Source organism: Ipomoea nil, unplaced genomic scaffold, assembly GCF_001879475.1.
Source record: "Ipomoea nil cultivar Tokyo-kokei standard unplaced genomic scaffold, Asagao_1.1 scaffold2848, whole genome shotgun sequence".
NCBI classification, from domain to species: domain Eukaryota; kingdom Viridiplantae; phylum Streptophyta; class Magnoliopsida; order Solanales; family Convolvulaceae; genus Ipomoea; species Ipomoea nil.
In genome coordinates this window covers 117,964-129,980 of record NW_017619276.1, presented here as the reverse complement: position 1 = coordinate 129,980, position 12,017 = coordinate 117,964, and the positions used below count along the sequence as shown (strand labels likewise).

At 36.3% G+C, this 12,017-nt stretch overlaps 1 long non-coding RNA gene across 1 annotated transcript; it reads right to left on the bottom strand.

Moving 5' to 3' along the window:
* Positions 1-1,912: 1,912 nt before the first annotated feature.
* On the bottom strand, positions 1,913-11,482 carry LOC109160472. Its single transcript, XR_002050747.1, has 3 exons — positions 11,471-11,482; positions 3,058-3,060; positions 1,913-2,004 (listed from the first exon to the last, which is right to left on the bottom strand). It is a non-coding gene; the product is annotated as an uncharacterized LOC109160472 (long non-coding RNA).
* Positions 11,483-12,017: the final 535 nt, after the last annotated feature.

Sequence of the window (12,017 nt, the reverse complement as noted above, 5' to 3'; positions counted from 1 at the left end):
GCTCGGTTTTGACCCATGGTTGAGCCCTAGCTTCTCTCTTTCCCTTCCTTTCATATTGTAGTGTTAGATTAGGTTTAGATTTAGGTTTCTTAACATATTTCAAGCTTGTAATCAAGGATTCAACACTTGGATTCCAAGATTTACCATCCATTTCTTAGTGAAGTTTTCTTCTCTGTTTTATCTCTTTATTTTGCAATGTTTATGCTTTATATTTATGTTTTTGTGTTCTTTATGCTATTGAATCATGAGTAGCTAGTTTATGGACTTGAGTTAGGGTTGTATTATCTATCTTGATGTTTGATTTGTGATTATTGCAAAAAAGGGGAAGAACTCCAACCTAGGGTTCATGTGTTTGTGAAGGTTTTGTATTTATATCTTGTTAATGTTTAATGTACACATTCATTAGCTTGTTTTTGGAGGATTCCTTGCCTCAATGAGACTTGGGTGATGAATCCAAGCCACCCCTTGCATAGATCCGATTTCTTCCTCCGAAAATAGGGGAAATTGGGGGCTTTAGATGCTTTGTGTGCTTGATAGACTTGGAATTGATTCACCACGAAAGTGCGGCATTTCCTTGTCATAATCCTTGTTTATTAATCACGAGAATGGTTCATAGACTAGGATACCTACGTGCATTCGTGCTTGATTCCTTGGTTACTTGTTCTCTCTAATCCCTTAGGTTGTTAAATCATCTAGATGATAATGCTCCCTAGCTTGAGTCCTATCTCTTTATTTTGTGTTTATCTTTGTGTATATGTGTTAGTCTTATCATTTCCTTAAACTTGTAGTTTGCTTAGCTTCTTGTTGATTTCCTTATGCTAGTGCCTAGTTTATTGTGATTGCATATTGCGTGCCATATTCCCCAATCCCCTGAGGACGATATTTCATACCCGAGCTCACATCTTATTTTTGCTACATCAAAAATTGGCGCCGTTGCCGGGGATTGGCAATTTGGTGGTTCTATGTGATTGCTTGTTTTACTAGCATTAGAGTTTAGGGAATCTTAGGAGACTAAGTTTTGTTTTTATTTTCTTATTCTCTTGTCAAGTTTACTTCATTTGGTTTGATTGAAAGAGATTTAGCAAGATGGACCAAAGAGGGTATTATAACTCTCAATCTTATGGGGGTTATGGAGACTACATGCCTCAACAAGGATACTACAATGCCCCATCCATTAGTCCTTGTACAACTCAAACCCCTCCTCCAAATAGCTTCCATGATGCTCAATTTCAAGATCCTTACCCACCACAATCCTACCAAGACTTACCTTGCCATTCCCAACCTCCATACCATAATCCATATCCTCAACAATACCAGGATCCCCAATATGCTTTCTATGATCAACACCCTCAATTTTCACAAGACTACTATCCACCTCAACATCCTTTCCCACCACAAGATTACTCTCCAAATCCATACCCTTCACCCATTCATTACACACCATACCCCCAAGGCACTCAACCCCCATATGATCTTCACACCCATTCACCAAGTGTTGGAAAGTATGAATTAGATGAGGAGAACTTAGCATTGGCTAGGCGTTGGGGAGTCACTATTGTACCCGATGAGGACATTGAGGATGAGGGCTGTCCAATGCGACCAAGTGAGGATGAATATGCCAATAATCAATGGGAACCTCAAGAACCACTCTATCAAGAACCTCAACAAGAATTCAAACCATTTGATCAAGATCCGGAGATGAAGTTTATGATGGCCAACATGCTTAAGCAAATGAATGAACAACAAGTTCTACTAGACAACATGATGGCTCAAATACAAGGTATATCAACTCAAGAACCCGTTCAAGAATTGTCTTCCAATGTAGATGTTCTACAAGAGTTGTTCTTGCCAAATGAAGGTCTTGTGGTTAAAGCAAATGAGAAGATAGGTGAGGATCTCAAAGATAAAGATGAAGATGATGAGGTTTATGATGAGTGCATTGAGATGGAAACACCAAGTTGGGGAGAAAGTGTAAACTTGCAAGGAAATGGTGATAAGGAGCAACTACAAGATGGTCCAATTGAAGAAGTTCAAGAAAATGATGGTGTTGAGGAAGAAACAAAAGATGAGAGTGTTGAGGAATAAAGGAAAGACAATATGGAAGTTGGTGACAATGATCACATTGAAAGTTGTCCATTTGAAGAGAATTTGAAGGAAAATGTAGTTGGGAGAACACAAGACTTAAATGAGGAACTCCCTTTAATGGAGCATGTTGAGAATTTTAGAAGAGTTTGGGAACCGGGAGGAGTTAAGGGTTTTGAGAGTATTGGCCCACATTGGCCGATATTCATATTTAAGGACTCCAAATTCTTATTGGTGAATGTCAAAGTCCCAAGGTTCTTCTTGCTTATTCAAGATGGGAAATGTCCAGAAGAGAAAAGGTGTGGAACTAAAGAGAATGATCAAGCTCTTGAGTATTATCATGATCCAAGGTTTAGAAAGAAGACATCATTTGATTTGTGGATTAAAAATGGATTTGAGGAAGGGGCATGCTTGAAGTTTGATTTGGATGAACATTATTTCTTAAGCTTTGAAGTGGTGATGTTGAGCTTAAGAGAGCATATTGATGGCCACCACTTGAAGTGCTATTTGGAAGAAAATGTTGAAGAAAAAGAGATGATGATTGAAGAAGAGAGCATATTCTTGGAAGTTGATCATTGCAATTTCTTTGAGGAGAATATGTTACTTTTGAGCTTAAAGAAGTTCCTTAATGTCCGACATTTAAGGACATTCATTGAAGAGAAAGTGGATGGAGAAAAGAAACTCATCTTCATCCAATCATGCATGGATAGTTCCTTGAGAGGTTGAGTCAAGCTAGCGACATTAAACTTAGCGCTTCATGGAAGGCACCCCATGTTATCTTTCATTTTATTGCACTTTTCTTTCTTCTTTATTTTTCTTTACATTTTTATTTTTGATATATCATGCTTTCACTTGTGCTTTCATGTATATATTCTCTTGACTCTAGGAGTGACACCAAGGAGTATGCTCAATTCCAAGAAGGCTTCATTATGATTTTTTTGGTACTAGAAGATTCATTAAGGGATTCTCATCTACCTTCTCTACTTTCTTTAATTGTGTATAGTGCTTTACTTGGTGTAGTTAGTAGAGATTGTGCTCCTTGTGCTTATTGTGCCACCCTTTCCCCCCTTGTGCTTTGTTTTCTTTCGCATCGAGGACGATGTAGCCTTTAAGTGTGGGGGAGGGGATAATTTGGGTGTTTTCTAAAAAAAAAAATTGAAATTTTTGAAACTTTGCTTGGATGACTCTTTGTGCATAATGTTTGGTAAATTGTCTTTCCTTGCTTGAAGTTGTGATTACTCCCTCTTTGTTGGTTTGTGGTTTGTTTTGGTGGAACTTGTTGCAATTCAACTTGTCATTGATGAGCCAAGGGGTAATACATGATTGATCTATTCTCTTGCCAATAGCATTGTTAACCACTTAATAATTGAATCAATTCTGGATCTTGTGTGTTATACATTGTTAGTGAAGGCTTATGTGAGATTCCGGTCATGGTTGTTTTGCTAGAACTTGCCTCATTACTCCTTGTGTGAAGTCTAAAGTTTTGCATGTTTTGAAATGATTTAGGCCATTTTTGTTTAGCCCGAGCCTTTCAAGCCTAACCTTTACACGTGTTTACCGCTAGTTGTCCTCGTTGAGCCTTTTGTGTTTGTTTAATAAGTGCTAAGCACTTGTCCCTTCATTTTGATAGTTTTTCCTTGTGTTAACCCTCATCATTTAACCCTTAACCCCTAGTCAAAATGTTTCCCTCCACCCTTGAGAGAATAGAGCATTTATTCTTTTTCTTTGAAGAGATCTTTATTGGAGCTTGTTTTGTTAGCAATCCTCTTGATAATTTTGTCTAAGTGTGGGGGTATTGGTTCATGGAATAAGTTTGTTTATTGTTCTGAAAAAAAAAGAAAAAAAATGATGAGGAAATTCAGAAAAAAGTCTTCAAAAAGAGATGAAATGAGAAAAATGAAAAGAAAAGGAAGAAGAATAAAAGTTTGAATCTTGATTCTAGTTTGTGTTGAAAGTTGTACTCAACCCCCACCTCTTTAGAGTGTTGCTTTGTGTTTCATTGTAAATTGCTCCTTAGTTTATAGATGTCATATCTCTTCTAGCCTCAATTGTGAATAAATATGAAATTCTCTCCTTTGTTTATTTCCAAACCCCTTCATTATTAGCCATTCACCCTTAGCCCCATTACAAGCCTAATAAAGACCTACTTGATCTTAGCATGCAATCTTGGAGTTGAACTAGTGGGAGTATGAAGGGCAAGCCTATGGAATCTCATTCAAAGCCAAGTTTTGCATAATCTCAACTTAGCATTTGTGCACACTTGATCATCACACACTTAAATAATTTTGGTGCTTGGTTATTGGCTTGAGAATTGAACTTGTATGGAAGGCTAACACTACAAGAAAAATGCACATAGACAACGGTTATTAACCGTTGTCGTAGGGGTATACTTTCTGTTGTTGAAGCCGGTGTTGTTGTAGGTCCTGTGCATAGACAACGGTTTTTTAACCGTTGTCTTTTCTACCAACGACAACGGTTTTATAACCGTTGTCTATTAAGTGTTGTTGAAGCCGGTGTTGTTGTAGGTCCTGCGCATAGACAACGGTTAATAACCGTTGTCTTTTCTACCAACAACAACGGTTTTTTAACCGTTGTCTATTAAGTGTTGTTGAAACTGGTGTTGTTAAAAGTCATGCAATAGACAACGGTTATTAACTGTTGTCTTTTCTACCAACGACAACGGTTTTTTAACCGTTGTCTATTAAGTGTTGTTGAAACCAGTGTTGTTAAAAGTCACGCAATAGACAACGGTTATTAACCGTTGTCTTTTCTACCAACGACAACGGTTTTTTAACCGTTGTCTATTAAGTGTTGTTGAAACCGGTGTTGTTAAAAGTCACGCAATAGACAACGGTTATTAACCGTTGTCTTTTCTACCAATGACAACGGTTTTTTAACCGTTGTCTATTAAGCGTTGTTGAAACCAGTGTTGTTAAAAGTCACGTACATAGACAACGGTTTTTAACTGTTGTCTTTTCTTTAAAAGACAACAGTTATAAACCGTTGTCTATTGGGTGTTGTTGAAACACCCATAAACTGTTGTCTTTTGTAGAAAAGTCTACGGTTTCTAACTGTTGTCTATTGTAAAATAGACAACGGTTTTTAACCATTTTTCACCTGCTTAAATTATAATCGTATAAAAAAACAATTTATCCATTCACCATATGTTGCAAAGTGTAGTTACATAATTGTGCACAAGCTAATAAGGTTCAAAATAACAAGTCAAAAGACTTCCATGACCAATTCTAATTATCATCCAAGTCATAATACTACTACAACAATTCCCCGAACCAATTCAAGTCCAGATGATCACAACGTTCGAATGACCAAATCATACCTACTCTATATGACTTGATAGAATATCGGCCCATTCAGATCGCACCAGATCAATAACCTCTTTGTCATAATCAACTTGTTGAAACTACATGTAAAAAGTAAGAAAATAAATTAGTATAGATATAAATAATTTGCAATGAAATGAAACTGCCCTCTTACTCTCACCACATTCATACTCAAGCTGTTCATAACAAGATAATGAGTTCCCTAAAGAGAATCATAACAAGTGTAGCCAACAAGTAAAGAAACACACTGTCTTAGCCTTCAAGTCTTAGGGAGATTACTAGACACCCAAATTTGATAAACAATTCAGATAAAATCTCATGAGAATATAATGCATGAAATTTAAACACAAACGACAAAGAAATCCCTTATTAATTACAAAACATCAAGCACTAAAATGCCCAAAATTTCGAGCTTTCACACGCATTCTACACCCAAATTTCAGAGCAACAAACTTATTCTAAAAAATAAAAAATAAAAATCAAATTTATCATCAATAACTGTCCAAATCAAGTGAAAAAGAGAGAGGCTTAAACCCAAGCTAACAAAGCATTAAAAACCTAGAACCATTCTGCAATTAAATAACAGCGAGAAATAGGGAAGAGAGAGTAGAAATGTAATGTAATACCAGTGCTTGAACAGAATTTTTATCATCGAAGTCTGGCATATTCTCAATTAAACTTTTCATGTACGCCATGACAAAGAAACCGCATTGGTTACTATCCGGTTGACGAGGAGCCTACAAATGTTAAATAATATTTGCATTACAATTTAGCTATATACAAACACTTATATAGTTAAAAATATGAAATTACCTTGACAATTTCTCAAGCAGTTTTACTGCGTCCTTTCTTTGCATTCGTAGTGGATGCATGAACCATTTTAATAGCCCTTCATATAATTGACATGTATGTGTGTGTAAAAACAAGAATCTAGGATGCAAATTGCATGCAAGATTTCATTTTCCCGGTCAGTACCCACCAGACATTCTCCCACCCCAAATAGTACAAAATTACTATAAAAAAAAAAAAAAAAAAAAACTAACATCATCACTACAACTCACATATAACATTACATGTTTTGCCTTTTCCTTTGTGTTATTACTATCATCACCATAAGAGCTGATCTGCTGCAGAATTTGCAGTTGCAGAATAACAATATTCGTTCATAGACAAGCACATAAAGATTTCAAAATTAACACTAAAAACAAATTACTAGTTAAAACAAGTTCAGTTTATTGTTCCCGCAGAGTCTAGTAGACAGGAAAGAGAGAATAAAACCAACATAGTGAATCACTGATCTTAAGAGCAAGTGAGTCACTAATATCCCAACAAATTTAAAAAGAAGACCTTATCTGAAAGCTCCAGAAAAGTTATACTGTTATTTTACCAACTCTGCTCAAACACCATCCATATGCCCTGTGAAAGTATTTATAGTAAAACAAAATTATGGAATTTAAATGCTCTGTAGAGAGCATGAACTGCTAATAGTGAGACTCAGTGAAAGAGTTACAAATCTTTCTTTCTACAAGTGCACGCTTGATTCTCTTGTTTTAACAAAAAAATTGGCTTCCTATAGGAAATGGCCTAAGCTGTCCCTTGGAAAGGACTATTCCATAAAATGGGACTATTCCTTTTGTTTTTTTTTTTTTTTTTTGGCACAGCAGCATCAGAGTAGGAGGCACCAAAGTCTATGGGTGTGTGACCTGTTGCCTAAGGGAATCTAACTATTGGAAATGACTATTCCAATAAATTCAGAGTCATCTAACCATGGAAACAAGAACATCTGCTCAAAAAGTTCAAACACACACATAAAACAGAGAGAGAATAATCAGTATGAATTGCAAATGTCAGTAACAGAACACTTGTTCACCTGATTGGAGTAATCCAATCCCATCCTTCAACATATTGTGCAGCAACATCTAATAATAGTTCATAATTTAAAATATGCTCCAAAGTCTAAATGAGCTCACTGCTCACTGCCAATGTGCAAAGTATTAAAAATTAAATGTTTAACAATCCATAAATTCACTAATATGTGATGAAGCAATCTACTACACAGCCTACACTAACTCACTAAGCAGTAAGTAATTTATTTAATTATTTAGAAGTTATGCAGTAAGCAACTACTGTATTGATACACACATTGACAAAGCTACAACTTCTTTCTTATGCAAAAGTAGATTGAAAACAATAATCACACCCAGAGATCATAATTTAAATTTTTATCATATTTTCACACAAAAAAAACAAATACTGTATTGATACACACATTGATACAATCAGACCTAGCTTGGATAAAGTTGACAGATTATTACCTTAAAATAACTTGGATACCTCACGGCGGCGGCAGCTGGACCGACGGCGACACAGGATGGCGGCGGCGATGGCGGAAGAGGTTGGGCTTTGGCGACGGTGCGAAGCTTGGACGCGGCGGCGGTACACGGTCGGCGGAGATGTCTAGTGGCGGTCGGCGGAGATGGCTGCGAAGACCTACGGACGAGCTGTGTCGTTGGTGTTGTTGAAGCCGGCAGAAACCCCCCCGACACGGACGAGCTATTAGCGGAGACTGACGGTCGGCGAACAAGGTCTGAAGGAGAGGGAAGACAAAAAAATCCCAATTTTGTCTTAGAGGGAAATTTTGACTTAGGGGAAAATTTTAATTTGTCTTAGATAGCTTAATTAGAGGGAAATTTCTTAACAAAATATTAGTTTAATTATTCGAGTCGCTACATCCGATCCGGTCAATTAAAATAAAACTGGGTTAAAGTAGGTACAGAACACGAAATTTATAGATTTCTATAATGTAGATTCATAATTTCTATATAGTATATTTCTAATTTAAATACAGTTGTATATATTAATAATTTCTATATAATAAATTCATAATTTCTATACTGCATATTCATAATCTGTATTGTTGATTCACAATTTCTAAAATGTATAGTTATAAACACTTGGGAATATGAACATCGCAAATTATAACCACAAAGTTCTGTAATTGTGAATATTGATCAGAGTTATTCAATCATTATGAATATGCATTTCAATTCAAAAATTATGAATATATAGTTTGGTAATTATGAACATAGAGCTAATTAATTAAGATCGCGGCAAAAGAAATGGGATATAGCAAACTGTACGGCATCGATAAACTACTCTTTCATATCCATTCGCAACGTGTTCCAGGCATGTTGGAGGGGTCGATTACCAACAGTTTCGACCTTGTTAGTCATGCGCTAGCCGGAAGGGTCGATTACCAACACATAGCTAACCTTAGCTTGTTAGTCATGCGCTAGCCGTAAGCGTCAATTACCAACATATAGCTAACCTTGTTAGTCATGCGCTTGCCGGAATAGTCGATTACCAACCCCGTCCCCTATCATATATACCGCCCTAAACCAATACTCATCATATATACCGCACCATTATGAACACCACCCCGTACTGTTTTTTATACTTGATAATTATTATTATTATTTTGAATTCATAGATTGGCCTTTATTGTAATATAATTGAAAATAAAACTTTAATGAATTTACTTTGAAATTTTGGTGAATAATTTTATATTTAAATATGAACGAAAATAGAACTATTTTGGTAATATACTAGATGTTGCGCTTAAATACATAAGTGTTGTTGTGGCTTGGTGGGTTTAGCTTAGTTTATTATGCTAGAGGTCTCAGGTTTTATTCTTCTTGGGGGGAATTTTTCAACTATCATCTAAAATTGTTGTCTTGGTTTTCACAAACAACACAGAAGAAACCCAGTTATATACCAAATGTTGCACCCTTAGATATTAAAGTTTGTGTTGTGTAGTTGGTAAAACCTTGTATTTGTTAAGCATGAGGTCATAGGTTCAATTCTTCTAGTTAACATCTTTGTTTTTATTTTATATACATGTTAAATAATGATGCGCAACGACAACGGTTTTTTAAAACCGTTGTCTTTATAGTGTTGTGTATTCAAATACACTTAAAGACAACATATCAAAGACAACGGTTAAACAAAACCGTTGTCTTAAACAAATAAAGAACATGCAAAGACAACGGTTATATAAAACCGTTGTCGTTTTAGTGTTGTGTATTCGAGTGCGCTTAACGACAACACACCAACGACAACGGTTAAATAAAACCGTTGTCTATTTTTTAAAAAAGAGCGCACAAAGACAACGGTTGTTTACAACCGTTGTCTTTCTAGTGTTGTGTATTCCAGTCCGCTTAAAGACAACACACCAACGACAACAGTTAAAAAAACCGTTGTCTTATTTAAAAAAAAAAACGCACATAGACAACGGTTTTTAAAAACCGTTGTCGTTGTGGTGTTGTCTTTTCACAAAATGCACAAAGACAACACACTTATAACAACGGTTAAGTAAAAACCGTTGTCTTTGACAAAAGTGTTGCATCAAAGACAACGGTTTTGGACCAAACTGTTGTCTTTTATACAAAAGACAACACTTTTCTTAAAAACTGTTGTCTTTCTAGTGTTGTCTATGTGCATTTTTCTTGTAGTGTAAAATGATTCTTGAAACAAGTTGTTTTGTAACAAGTTGGATTGTAGTTTGAAAGGTTGTGCAAAGTGGGAGTGTGATCAATTTCATTGCAAGGATGGTGATTTACTTCTTGTTTTTGCTTGAGGACAAGCAAATGTTTAAGTGTGGGGGAGTTGATAAGTGCATAATTGTTCATATTTATACCCATGTCTACCCCATATTTAGCCTTGTTTTTCATATGAAGTGTCACAATGTTGTTCAAAATGATCTTTATATGTTCATTTGATCCTTTATGCACAATTCATTATCTTTGAGTAGAAATGAAGGATTTTAGATCATGTTGGATGCATTTGGAGTCGAGGGGAGCCAATGTGAAGCTAAGGAGATGGATGCAACACTTCCAAAGGAGCCAAAGAGTGATGTTTTCAATGGTGTTGATCATATGGACAAATTAAACCAAAGGCAAAAGTGGAACAAGTGTCAACAAGTTGAAATTCTCGCATGGTTTGGCCACTGTTCTGTTTTTGAGGCATATATTGGTCTAGAAATATTCAATTTATGTGATTCTTGACCCATTAGAAAGAAGACTCAAAGAGCTACAACTCATATTCAGAGATAAAAGCCTAAAAAGGAAGCCACAGGGGTCGAAATTATCCTTGAAGTTGAAGTTCCAAACTTACAATTCAAAACTGACCACTGTTTGGTTTTTGGACCATATCTCAACCAAGGAATGTCCAAATAAAGTGATTCTTGCTCCATTGGAAAGAAAACCTGAAGGGCTACAACGTTTATTCAAGCACCAAATGCTAATTCAAACGTTTAGAGGGTGAAAAATGACCTAGAATACAGACTCAGTGCACAGGCAGTGCACACTGCCTTGTGGCCACGGGTCTGGCCACGCCCGTGGCCACACCCATGGCCACTGGGCAGTGTAAACTGCCTTTCTGGCCACAGGTGTGGCCAAGGGCATGGCCACACCCGTGGCCAGCCCTCTGCAACTTTATATACTGCGTTTTTCACTCATTTTAGCTCGGTTTTGATCCATGGTTGAGCCCTAGCTTCTCTCTTTCCCTTCCTTTCATATTGTAGTGTTAGATTAGGTTTAGATTTAGATTTCTTAACATATTTCAAGCTTGTAATCAAGGATTCAACACTTGGACTCCAAGATTTACCATCCATTTCTTAGTGAAGTTTTCTTCTCTCTTTTATCTCTTTATTTTGCAATGTTTATGCTTTATATTTATGTTTTTGTGTTCTTTATGCTATTGAATCATGAGTAGTTAGTTTATGGACTTGAGTTAGGGTTGTATTATCTATCTTGATGTTTGATTTGTGATTATTGCAAAAAAGGGGAAGAACTCCAACCTAGGGTTCATGTGTTTGTGAAGGTTTTATATTTATATCTTGTTAATGTTTAATGTACACATTCATTAGCTTGTTTTTGGAGGATTCCTTGCCTCAATGAGACTTGGGTGATGAATCCAAGCCACCCCTTGCATAGATCCGATTTCTTCCTCCGATTTCTTCCTTGTCATAATCCTTGTTTATTAATCACGAGAATGGTTCATAGACTAGGATACCTACGTGCATTCGCGCTTGATTCCTTGGTTACTTGTTATCCCTAATCCCTTAGGTTGTTAAATCATCTAGATGATAATGCTCCCTAGCTTGAGTCCTATCTCTTTATTTTGTGTTTATCTTTGTGAATATGTGTTAGTCTTATCATTTCCTTAAACTTGTAGTTTGCTTAGCTTCTTGTTTATTTCCTTATGCTAGTGCCTAGTTTATTGTGATTGCATATTGCGTGCCATATCCCCCAATCCCCTGAGGACGATATTTCACACCCGAGCTCACATCTTATTTTTGCTACATCAACGGGACCACGAATCTCTCTGACAATTTTTGACTTAATGAGGAATACGCCCAAGCGATTGGCTGTTGCCCATCGCTCGTATAGCGTTTTCTGTTCCTCAGTGTTTTCCGCAATAAGCTCAGGAGGCTTCTCATTGCGAATAGCATAATCCAAACCCTAATATTCCCAAATTCAATAGAACATCGTCTTTCCACTCTTTGTGATTATCATCATTAAGGATAGGAATATC